The sequence below is a fragment of the Triturus cristatus genome, chromosome 1_1 (assembly GCF_964204655.1).
Source record: "Triturus cristatus chromosome 1_1, aTriCri1.1, whole genome shotgun sequence".
NCBI classification, from domain to species: domain Eukaryota; kingdom Metazoa; phylum Chordata; class Amphibia; order Caudata; family Salamandridae; genus Triturus; species Triturus cristatus.
Window position 1 is genome coordinate 1,101,048,012 of NC_140579.1, and position 12,973 is coordinate 1,101,060,984.

Consider the following 12,973-nt stretch of genomic DNA (forward strand, 5'->3'; position numbering starts at 1 on the left):
AACAGTCATCCCATGGCAGAGGTATGTCTCAGCTGGGGAGGTGTCACTGGCCCTAAAAGGGTGGCAGTGTCCCCAACCTTGCCTGTAGACTGCTTACTGGGAAATGACTTAGAACTCTCAGCTTGGGCTGGAGTTGAACAAGACACCCATTCTAAAATGGTAGGCCTGTCACAAAAGGGTAGGGGGGTTGTGCCATTCACAACCCCTGTCCAAATAGATTTCCTCCCTGAAAAGGTTGGAAGGGCAGTGGTAGCCACAGCCCAGGCACAGACAGACTTCCCTGTAGGGACTGGCAGAGCTGTGACAGTCACAGCTCAAACACAAACTGAGTGCCCCCCTGAAAAGGTTGGCAAGGCTGTAATGGTCTCAGCCTATACTCAGACTGACATAGGTGTAGTGAAGCCTGAAACAATGGATCACTCCACACAAACTGAGAGTAGTGGGGAGGAAGAAAAGTCTCCCTCTCCCCAGACATTAGGAAAAGGTCAGCCTCCTCAGGGATCTGACCTCACCCCTTGTGAAGGAACTGCCCCAGAGGTAGCCAGGCCTGGCCTGGCAGAGCCTCTGATGGCAGTGGCCCCTTCCAAGGTGGGATCCAGTCTGGTGCAGGTAGCCTGCCTCTCTCTACCCTGCCTCAGTCAGCCCAGGGCTGCAGAGGTCGGGGAGGCCAGTGGACCCCCAGAGGGCCCCTGTCCACAAGAACCCCCCCATCAAAAGAATGAGGATTGCCTGGCTAGTAGCCCTAGTCAGGTGATGGGTAAAAACATTCCTGAGGGATCTCCTTTACAGGTAGTTAGGGACCTCCCCCAGGGGGATTCTGTTGGGCACAGGCAAACATGGGACCTTAGGGCCCCAAACCTGACCTGTCCCTCCAGTAAGCCCACAAAAGGGACCCAGCCTCCAGCTTTAGGTAGCCAGAGGCTGACCCTGAGAGCACAGTGCAACTCAGTTAAAGAAAGAAAGGCATCCATGGTGGAGGATGATTGGAGGAAGCTGAGGCCTCACTTTGAGGACACTCACTTCAGTACTCCATCTCAACACCAGCCTTTTACTTTGCCAAGACACACCACAGGTAGAGATTCCCTATGGTGGAGACCCTCTGATACCCTTAGGGTGAGGGATTGCTTAGTGGACCATGAGACAGGGGGTAACCATGCCAGTGCTGGTTCCTCCTTATATGGCCACTTGGGCAATATAGGCTTACCTGGTCAAGGTCAGCCTTATCTCCCTTCGTTTGGGGGGGGGTTGTGTAGGAAGGTGGATATCTGACTATGGTTACCCCCAAATTTTTGCCTAGTGTCTAGCTGGTTTTTCGACTTAGTTGGCCTGAGATCCGGCCATTCAGGCTCTCAGGCTATCTGCTCTCTCTGTAAAATGGACTCCATGTACCCTAGGTACATACCCAATTGGTTGGATCACCCTGTCAGCCCCTGTACCAGTGTACACTAGGTACCCAGGGCATTGGTGTATCCAAGGCCTGCCAGGGGCTGAAGCATGTATTATGCCACCCCAGGCTTGGCCTAACAATCTGACACAACTGGCTGATCACTCAGCTGGGGTAAGTTGGTGTAATCACCTCTTACTTAGGTGTAGTATACCTATACCTAAACTTAAATGGGACACCTGGTAACCTATAAGTCACTCCTATGGCAGGCCTTAACAATCCTGAAGGCAGAGTGCTTGGTTCCATGTGAGATGGTGCTCTGGCATGAGCTGAGCCTGTCTGCAGTGGTCGGAACAACTTCCTTCTACTGTTTCCAGATATCGTCATACCATATACTCTTAAGTGCATTATGAACCTCGCGGTTAAATGCTATCTTTGGTTTGGCTTTATCAAAACATGTCGAGTAAGGTGTCATACGAATTGGAATACTAACCCCTCGCCAATTCTGGCGACGGGGTTAGCATTCCACCCTTCTAGAGGGACACGACATGTACAGTACCTGAAACCCGGGTAAAATCAGACATAGCCTCAGCTCCACAAAATGGATGCTGCCACCACAGACACAAGTCTGCCCTCCTGCTGCTGGGAGTCCTTCCAGCTTGGGAGGTGTGGACAAAGGGTTTCCTGCCAGGGGAGGTGCGTGCACCACCCCAGACAGGATTTTGTGTATTGGTCAGGTAGGGCTTGAAAGAAACCAGACATGCCTGTGGCTCACAAGGAGCCTCGGTGCATATGCCAGTTCAAACCGGTCCTGGGGCACACCAGTCCCGGGCCTGGGGCGAGCTGGACAAAGGATTGGGGGTGTAACCACCCCCCTTCCTGGTCCCACCCTTAGGGAGGGACCTAGCAGGTAGTCCGGCCCCTAGAATCCGCTTAAAGGTAGGAGCTGTGTCCTAAGACTTCAGACATCCTGGAATCAACTTGAAACTAAGAAGAAGACGGGAACTTCGACATTCTGCTGCACAGAAGACTGAAGAAAATCTCCCCTGTGGTCAGGGAGTGACCACCTTGCTAACGCAAGCACCATCCAGCGAATCACCGTCTGCTTTGCCGCCGCCTCCCGCCGGAGCCCGAGCCCAGAGACTGACAAGACCTGGACCTCCAGACCTCTCACCGCCCGATCCACAGTCCCTGAAAAGAGGAGACCCGTGGAGGCACGGAGACACGTGGAGCCAGCCATCTTGGAACGACTACGACAAGCTGACCAGTGCAACAACCGAGGCTCCCTCCAAGTTGTGCTTTGGGTCCTGAGAAGCCCAACCCTCGAGCAGCATCTGCACCAAAGGTGAGCCCTCCAGCATCTCCACGATCTGCGTGGGGCCCTTCTGCATTTTGCCACTCGACGCGCCTAACCGGTTGCTGGCCCGCTGGCTAGTGGCCATCTTGGCGACGAAATCTACGACAAACACCGCTGGTCTGGTTGCTCCAGACTGGCCCTTGCTCACCTCCAAAGGAGCAATCCCTCTGACCTTGCTGGTCAGAACCAACAGCTGATTTCCGAATCCTCCTGCAATTGCTTTTGCCAAGGCTTGTTTGCTTCGATCAAGTCGCCGACACCGCCGACAGCGAGAGCCTGCGTGGGACAGCTCGTGAGCCGACTCCTGGACGTCGTCGACCTTCAGGGACCACGTGGCTGCGGAGACAAGCTACCCCTCATCACCTGTTTGCACCCGACATCGCCTGGTACCCACCTGGTGCCACGCTGGTCACTGGCTAGTGACTGTGAACACTGTCCCCTCTGCTTACAGGTCTTCAACATCTCCGATCCACTCTTGGATCCACTGCATCTCTTCCCGACCGACCGCCTGCAGCATCTTTGTCCCAGGCTCAACGGAACAGATAGAAGAAACCCGACGCACTTTGAGGCCTATGCACCCGCTTCCGGTGGGTGAGGTAAAGCTGGTACTCCGGTGCCCATGTGTAGTAATACATCTCTAGTGCCTGTGTTCCAAATCTTAAGTTCCTAGGTCATCCGGAAGATTCCTTTTGCAGTAACTTTGTACTTTTTACGCACCCATTGAAACCTATGGGAGCCCGCGTGTGACTATTTGCTCTGCACACGCCACCCGTGGACCTCCTGGTCACTAACTGACGTTAGCTCCTTGTAGGCCCAGCGATTCTAGAGGCCCTAGGCCTTTTCCCTTTTCTGTTCGTGGTACTTATACCACTATTTTAGTATATGGTTTGAGTGGCCACCAGGGCCTATCCATATAACGTGCAACTTCTGTGTATTCTGTGATAATCTTGTTTGACGATTTGTGCTCCTGTGCTCATAAAGAGACTAGGGGTTACTTTGAGAAATAAATACATATATATTTTGAATATATATCTGTGTGGTGTCCTTTCATTGGTATAAAAGGGGGTTACTATTGGTAAAACAGCTTGCTTAACACGCTTCACGAGTTTAGCCTCAAAGACTGCTTAGCCTACGCTACCACTAGGGCAGCTAGTCCAAAAAGGTTGACTTACAACCACACCATAAGGGTTGCTTGGCATGGTACAAGGTGATCACTTTAACTAGTGAGCATCATATACCAGGCCAACTTCTCACAACCAGCAACTGCATCAACACTTGGTTGACTCTGATCTGACCTCTCCCCAAGAATTGGGAAAGAAGGCAGACAAATGGGTCAGAACCAGGGTTAAGCAAAAGAACCAGAACCAGGGCCAAGGGGGTGATCAGAAGAAAACAGACCAAAAGGGTGGAGATCAGAAACCTAAAGACCAGAAGTCTTCAACAGGGCCCCAAACTACTGCTAAGGAGGGTGGGTCCCAACAGTCCAAAAAGAAGAAAGAAGGTCAAAAGAAACCCTGGTGCAATCATTGTAAAAATACAACTCACTGGACTAGTGATTGCAAAAAGGGTGGAGCCCCCAACACTGTTGCCCCTAAGGCACCTGCTCCCAGTACTACTGTTAGCAGTGTTGGTCCCCAGACAAAGGGTGTAGTGGGAATCACTATGGGAACTGAAGGAGATTCTGACTTAGACAGAACCCTGACACAGGCAGTCCTGATCTGTGATGGGGACATTGATTTATCCCTGACTGTGAGCCCCAGTAACCTGGGCAAGTACAGACAGACTCCTTTAATAAACGAAAAAGTGGCTCAAGCCTACAGGGACACATGTGCCAGTGTCACTATGGTGACACCAGGCTTTGTGGACCCTGGACAGTACATACCAGGTGAGAACTACCTGGTGACCAATGCCAGCAATGCCACTACTTCACATAGTGTGGCAGTTGTTAACTTCTCATGGGGAGGGGTAACTGGCCTCAAAAGGGTTGTGGTTAGTGCAGACCTCCCAGTAGAATGTTTGTTGGGCAATGACCTAGAGAGTTCTCTATGGTCAGAAGTGGAGTACAGGACTCATGCAGAGATGTTAGGTATATCATCACATGTCCTTGCTGTGACCAGGTCACAGGCCAAAAAGTGCCTCACTGAACCACAGGTCTTGGATCCTGGAACAATGGACCAAGCACCTACCAAGAAGAAGAACAGGAGGGTCAAGGCTGTGCCTTCCCCCCTGCCTCAGAGTGATGATCAGCCTTCCCAGGAAGCTGATCTAGAGGACCCTGAAGGAACTGTCCCTGAAGAGCTTGAACCTGATCAGGTTGAGTTTCTGGGGACAGGGGGACCTTCAAGGGCTGACTTGAGGCAGGCTCAGTTATCCTGTCCCTCTCTTGAACCCCTCAGACAGCTGGCTGCTGCTGAGGCTGCTGGGAATGCTCAAGGTACCCATAAAGTGTATTGGGATGAAGGGCTCCTTTATTCAGAGGCTAGAGACCCCAAGCCTGGTGCAACCAGGAGGTTGGTTATACCTCTGCAATTTAGGGGCTTCCTTCTTACCTTGACCCATGACATTCCTTTAGCAGGACACCTAGGCCAGAACAAGACCTGGGACAGACTTGTCCCTCACTTTCACTGGCCTCATATGAATGAAGATACAAAGGAGTTTTGTCGCTCCTGTGTTACCTGCCAAGCCAGTGGCAAATCAGGTGGCACAACAAAGGCCCCCCTGATACCACTACCTGTGGTGGGGGTCCCCTTTGAAAGAGTGGGAATAGACATAGTGGGTCCCATGGATCCTCCCACTGCATCTGGGCACAGATTTATACTGGTGGTAGTGGATGTATGTCGTTACAACGCACACTTTTACAACGCATGCACTTACAACGCATTTTTTACAACGCAAAATCCATTACAACGCACTACACTTACAACGCATGACACTACAACGCATTTTTAAAAACTACCTTTACAACGCATACCATTGCAACGCATAATAGTAAATTGCATTTAAGGTAAGTATTAGATAGTATAGGGGTAAAAATTACTTTTCTATTTCCAGGGGGTGCAACAGTAGGGTAAGTGTTGGATAGTATAGGGGTCAAAATTACTATTCTAACTCCAGGTGGTGCAACAGTAGGGTAAGTGTTGGATAGTATAGGGGTAAAAATTACTATTCTAACTCCAGGGGGTGCAACAGTAGGGTAAGTGTTGGATAGTATAGGGGTAAAAATTGCTATTCTAACTCCAGGGGGTGCAACAGTAGAGTAAGTGTTGGATAGTATAGGAGTAAAAATTGCTATTCTAACTCCAGGGGGTGCAACAGTAGGGAAAGTGTTGGATAGTATAGGGGTAAAAATTGCTATTCTAACTCCAGGGGGTGCAACAGTAGAGTAAGTGTTGGATAGTATAGGGGTAAAAATTGCTATTCTAACTCCAGGGGGTGCAACAGTAGAGTAAGTGTTGGATAGTATAGGGGTAAAAATTGCTATTCTAACTCCAGGGGGTGCAACAGTAGGGTAAGTGTTGGATAGTATAGGGGTAAAAATTACTATTCTAACTCCAGGGGGTGCAACAGTAGGGTAAGTGTTGGATAGTATAGGGGTAAAAATTACTATTCTAACTCCAGGGGGTGCAACAGTAGGGTAAGTGTTGGATAGTATAGGGGTAAAAATTACTATTCTAACTCCAGGGGGTGCAACCGTACGGTAAGTGTTGGATAGTATAGGGGTAAAAAATACTATTCTAACTCCAGGGGGTGCAACAGTAGGGTAAGTGTTGGATAGTATAGGGGTAAAAATTAGTATTCTAACTCCAGGGGGTGCAACAGTAGGGTAAGTGTTGGATAGTATAGGGGAAAAATTACTATTCTAACTCCAGGGGGTGCAACAGTAGGGTAAGTATTGGATAGTGTAGTGTAATATTATGCGTTGTAATGGTAGGCGTTGTAATGGAATGCGTTGTAAAGGTAGTTTTTAAAAATGCGTTGTAGTGTCATGCTATGTAATGGAATGCGTTGTAATGGATTTTGCGTTGTAAAAAATGCGTTGTAAGTGTAGTGCGTTGTAAAAGTTGCGTTGTAAAGGTTGCTCCCCGTGGTAGTGGATCATGCCACCAGGTATCCAGAGGCAATTCCCCTTAGGACCACTACAGCTCCTGTTGTGGCCAGGGCCCTGCTGGGAGTATTCTCCAGAGTGGGGTTTCCTAAGGAGGTAGTATCTGACAGAGGTACCAACTTTATGTCAGGATACTTGACAGCTATGTGGAAGGAATGTGGTGTCAACTACAAGTTCACCACTCCTTATCACCCACAATGCAATGGGCTTGTTGAGAGATTCAACAAGACCCTAAAGGGTATGATCAAAGGATTACCTGAAAAGCTCAGGCGAAGATGGGATATCCTTCTACCCTGCCTTCTGTTTGCTTACAGAGAGGTCCCACAAAAAGGAGTTGGCTACAGCCCCTTTGAATTGTTGTTTGGGCACCCTGTGAGAGGCCCACTGTGTTTGGTGAAGGAAGGATGGGAGTTACCTCTCAAAAAGCCTAAGCTAGACATAGTGGACTATGTACTTGGTCTCCGCTCCAGGATGGCTGAGTATATGGAGAAGGCATCCAAAAACCTTGAGGCAAGCCAGGCCTTACAGAAAGCTTGGCATGACCAAAAGGCTGTCTTGGTTGAGTATCAGCCAGGACAGAAGGTATGGGTGTTGGAGCCAGTGGCCCCAGCAGCACTCCAAGACAAATGGTCTGGACCCCATACAATCCTGGAAAAGAAGGGAGAGGTTACGTACTTGGTGGACCTAGGAACTCCCAGGAGTCCCCACAGGGTACTCCATGTTAACAGGCTTAAAGCATATGTTGACAGGGCAGACATGGGCTTGCTCATGGCTACAGATGAGGGACAGGAGGAAGAGAGTGACCCTCTCCCAGACCTGTTGTCTCAGAACCCTGAAGATGGCTCAGTGGAAGGAGTGACCCTTGGAGGCAACCTCACTGCCCATCAGCAGACTGAATGTAGACAGGTTCTACAATCATTTTCACATATGTTTTCCTTGATACCTAGTCAAACTGACTGGTGTACCCATGTGGTGGACACTGGTGACAGTCTGCCTGTAAAGAACAAGCTTTACAGACAACCTGACCTCGTCAGGGACTGTATAAAGGCTGAGGTACATAAAATGCTGGAATTAGGTGTCATTGAACCCTCAGAGAGCCCCTGGGCTAGCCCAGTGGTTCTGGTCCCCAAACCTCACACCAAAGATGGCAAGAGAGAGATGAGGTTCTGTGTGGACTACAGGGGTCTCAATGCTGTCACCAGGACAGATGCACACCCTATTCCAAGGGCAGATGAGCTCATAGACAAACTAGCTTCTGCAAAGTTTTTGAGCACATTTGACTTAACAGCTGGCTATTGGCAAATCAGATTAGCTGAGGAGTCTAAGGCCAAAACAGCATTCTCAACCCCAGGTGGGCACTACCAGTTTGTGGTGATGCCCTTTGGTCTGAAGAATGCACCTGCCACCTTCCAAAGGCTGGTGAACCAAGTCCTTACTGGGTTGGATGACTTTTGCGCAGCATATCTGGATGACATTGCTGTCTTTAGCTCCACCTGGGAGGATCACCTGATCCACCTGAAGAAGGCTCTTGAGGCTCTGCAAAGGGCAGGCCTCACTATCAAGGCTACAAAGTGCCAGATAGGGCAGAGTAAGGTTGTGTATTTGGGCCACCTTGTAGGTGGAGGCCAAGTTCAACCACTGGAGAGTAAGATACAATCCATCAAGGACTGGTCCCCTCCAACCACCCAGACTCAAGTTCGAGCTTTCTTGGGCTTGACTGGGTACTACAGGAAGTTTGTTAAGAACTATGGGTCCATTGTGACTCCTCTTAATGATCTGACATCCAAGAAGATGCCCAAAAAGGTTCAGTGGACAGTAAGCTGTCAAAAGGCATTTGATGACCTGAAGGAGGCCATGTGCTCTGCACCTATCCTGAAAAGTCCTGACTACTCCAAAGAGTTTATTGTCCAAACAGATGCTTCTGAGTTGGGTGTGGGAGCTGTGCTGTCACAACTTAATGTAGATGGTCAAGACCAACCCATTGCTTTTATTAGCAGAAGGTTGACCCCCAGAGAGAAGAATTGGTCAGCTATTGAGAGGGAGGCCTTTGCTGTGGTGTGGGCCCTGAAGAAGCTGAGGCCATACTTGTTTGGCACTCACTTCAAGATTCAGACCGATCATAAGCCCCTCTTGTGGCTAAATCAGATGAAGGGTGAAAACCCCAAACTGCTTAGGTGGTCCATTTCCCTACAGGGGATGGACTTTACAGTGGAGCACCGGCCAGGTACTGACCATGGGAATGCAGATGGTCTCTCCAGGTACTTCCACTTAGGACATGAAGACGAGACTGGTCAAGGCTAGTTTAATGTCCCAGCGTTTGGGGGGGGGGTTGTGTAGGAGAGTAGGGTCTGCTATCCTATGGTCACCCCAAATTTTTGCTTTTTGCTTCACTGGTTTTTGACATATTGAGGCTGTGGGCCTGCCAATCAGACCCCCAGCCTGCTGTTCTCTCTACTAAATTAAAACTATGCACCCTAGGTGCATAACCAATTGGAAGTGGATCACCCTGTCAGCCCCTGTACCAGTGTACACTAGGTACCCAGGGCATTGGTGTACCCAAGGCCTGCCAGGGGCTGAAGCATGTATTATGCCACCCCAGGCTTGGCCTAACAATCTGACACAACTGGCTGATCACTCAGCTGGGGTAAGTTGGTGTAATCACCTCTTACTTAGGTGTAGTATACCTATACCTAACCTTAAATGGGACACCTGGTAACCTATAAGTCACTCCTATGGCAGGCCTTAACAATCCTGAAGGCAGAGTGCTTGGTTCCATGTGAGATGGTGCTCTGGCATGAGCTGAGCCTGTCTGCAGTAGTCGGAACAACTTCCTTCTACTGTTTCCAGATATCGTCATACCATATACTCTTAAGTGCATTATGAACCTCGCGGTTAAATGCTATCTTTGGTTTGGCTTTATCAAAACATGTCGAGTAAGGTGTCATACGAATTGGAATACTAACCCCTCGCCAATTCTGGCGACGGGGTTAGCATTCCACCCTTCTAGAGGGACACGACATGTACAGTGCCTGAAACCCGGGTAAAATCAGACATAGCCTCAGCTCCACAAAATGGATGCTGCCACCACAGACACAAGTCTGCCCTCCTGCTGCTGGGAGTCCTTCCAGCTTGGGAGGTGTGGACAAAGGGTTTCCTGCCAGGGGAGGTGCGTGCACCACCCCAGACAGGATTTTGTGTATTGGTCAGGTAGGGCTTGAAAGAAACCAGACATGCCTGTGGCTCACAAGGAGCCTCGGTGCATATGCCAGTTCAAACCGGTCCTGGGGCACACCAGTCCCGGGCCTGGGGCGAGCTGGACAAAGGATTGGGGGTGTAACCACCCCCCTTCCTGGTCCCACCAATAGGGAGGGACCTAGCAGGTAGTCCGGCCCCTAGAATCCGCTTAAAGGTAGGAGCTGTGTCCTAAGACTTCATACATCCTGAAATCAACTTAACACTAAGAAGAAGACGGGAACTTCGACGCTCTGCTGCACAGAGGACTGAAGCCAATCTCCCCTGTGGTCAGGGAGTGACCACCTTGCTAACGCAAGCACCATCCAGCGAATCGACGTCTGCTTTGCCGCCGCCTCCCGCCGGAGCCCGAGCCCAGAGACTGACAAGACCTGGACCTCCAGACCTCTCACCGCCCGATCCACAGTCCCTGAAAAGAGGAGACCCGTGGAGGCACCGAGACACGTGGAGCCAGCCATCTTGGATCGACTACGACAAGCTGACAAGTGCAACAACCGAGGCTCCCTCCAAGTTGTGCTTTGGGATCTGAGAAGCCCAACTCTCGAGCAGCATTTGCACCAAAGGTGAGCCCTCCAGCATCTCCACGATCTGCGTGGGGCCCTTCTGCATTTTGCCACTCGACGCGCCTAACCGGTTGCTGGCCCGCTGGCTAGTGGCCATCTTGGCGACGAACTCTACAAAAAACACCGCTGGTCTGGTTGCTCCAGACTGGCCCTTGCTCCTCTCCAAAGGAGCAATCCCTCTGACCTTGCTGGTCAGAACCAACAGCTGATTTCCGAATCCTCCTGCAATTGCTTTTGCCAAGGCTTGTTTGCTTCGACCAAGTCGCCGACACCGCCGACAGCGAGAGCCTGCATGGGACAGCTCGTGAGCCGACTTCTGGACGTCGTCAACCTTCAGGGACCACGTGGCTGCGGAGACAAGCTCCCCCTCATCACCTGTTTGCACCCGACATCGCCTGGTACCTACCTGGTGCCACGCCGGTCACTGGCTAGTGACTGTGAACACTGTCCCCTCTGCTTTCAGGTCTTCTGCAACTCCGATCCACCCTTGGATCCACCGCATCTCTCCCGGACCGACCGCCTGCAGCATCTTTGTCCCAGGCTCAGCGGAACAGATAGAAGAAACCCGACGCACTTTGAGGCCTATGCACCCGCTTCCTGTGGGTGAGGTAAAGCTGGTACTCCGGTGCCCATGTGTAGTAATACATCTCTAGTGCCTGTGTTCCAAATCTTAAGTTCCTAGTCAACCCGGAAGATCTCCTTTGCAGTAACTTTGTACTTTTTACGCACCCATTGAAACCTATGGGAGCACGCGTGTGACTATTTGCTCTGCACACGCCACCCGTGGACCTCCTGGTCACTAACTGACGTTAGCTCCTTGTAGGCCCAGCGATTCTAGAGGCCCTAGGCCTTTTCCCTTTTCTGTTCGTGGTACTTATACCACTATTTTAGTATATGGTTTGAGTGGCCACCAGGGCCTATCCATATAATGTGCAACTTCTGTGTATTCTGTGATAATCTTGTTTGACGATTTGTGCTCCTGTGCTCATAAAGAGACTAGGGGTTACTTTGAGAAATAAATACATATATATTTTGAATATATATCTGTGTGGTGTCCTTTCATTGGTATAAAAGGGGGTTACATTTGGTAAAACAGCTGGCTTAACACGCATCACGAGTTTAGCCTCAAAGACTGCTTAGCCTACGCTACCACTAGGGCAGCTAGTCCGAAAAGGTTGACTTACAACCACACCATAAGGGTTGCTTGGCATGGTACAAGGTGATCACTTTAACTAGTGAGCATCATATACCAGGCCAACTTCTCACAGTAAGGCGTCGCTTCTCAGTGTCACTGGGCTCTGTATCACAGAGTGTATGGCGTCGCTCATCAGTGTCAGTGGGCTCCGTATCACAGAGTGTAAGGCGTCGCTCCTCAGTGTCAGTGGGCTCCTTATCACAGAGTGTAAGGCGTCGCTACTCAGTGTCAGTGGGCTCCGTATCACAGAGTGTAAGGCGTCGCAACTCAGTGTCAGTGGGCTCAGTTTCACAGAGTGTACGGCGTCGCTCCTCAGTGTCAGAATGACAGTGGGCTCCGTCTCACAGAGTGTACGGCGTCGCTCCTCAGTGTCAGTGGGCTACGTATCACAGAGTGTTAAGCATCGCTCCTCTGTGCCAGAATGACAGTGGGTTCAGTATCAAAGAGTGTAAGGCATCGCTCCTCAGTGTCAGTGGGCTCCGTATCACAGTGTACGGCGTCGCTCCTCAATGTCAGTGGGCTCCGTATCACAGAGTGTATGGCGTCGCTCCTCAGTGTCAGTGGGTTCCGTATCACAGAGTGTAAGGCGTCGATCCTTAGTGTCAGTGGGCTCCATATCACAGAGTGTAAGGCGTCGCTCCTCAGTCTCAGTGGGATCCGTATCACAGAGTGTAAGGCGTCGCTCCTGATTGTCAGTGGGCTCCGTATCACAGAGTGTAAGGCGTCACTACTCAGTGTCAGTGGGCTCCGTATCACAGGGTGTAAGGCGTCGCAACTCAGTGTCAGTGGTCTCAGTTTCACAGAGTGTACGGCGTCGCTCCTCAGTGTCAGAATGACAGTGGGCTCCGTCTCACAGAGTGTACGGCGTCGCTCCTCAGTGTCAGTGGGCTACAAATCACAGAGTGTTAAGCATCGCTCCTCTGTGCCAGAATGACAGTGGGTTCAGTATCAAAGAGTGTAAGGCAACGCTCCTCAGTGTCAGTGGGCTCCGTATCACAGTGTACGGCGTCGCTCCTCAGTGTCAGTGGGCTCTGTATCACAGAGTGTAAGGCGTCGCTCATCAGTGTCAGTGGGCTCCGTATCACAGAGTGTAAGGCGTCGCTCCTGATTGTCAGTG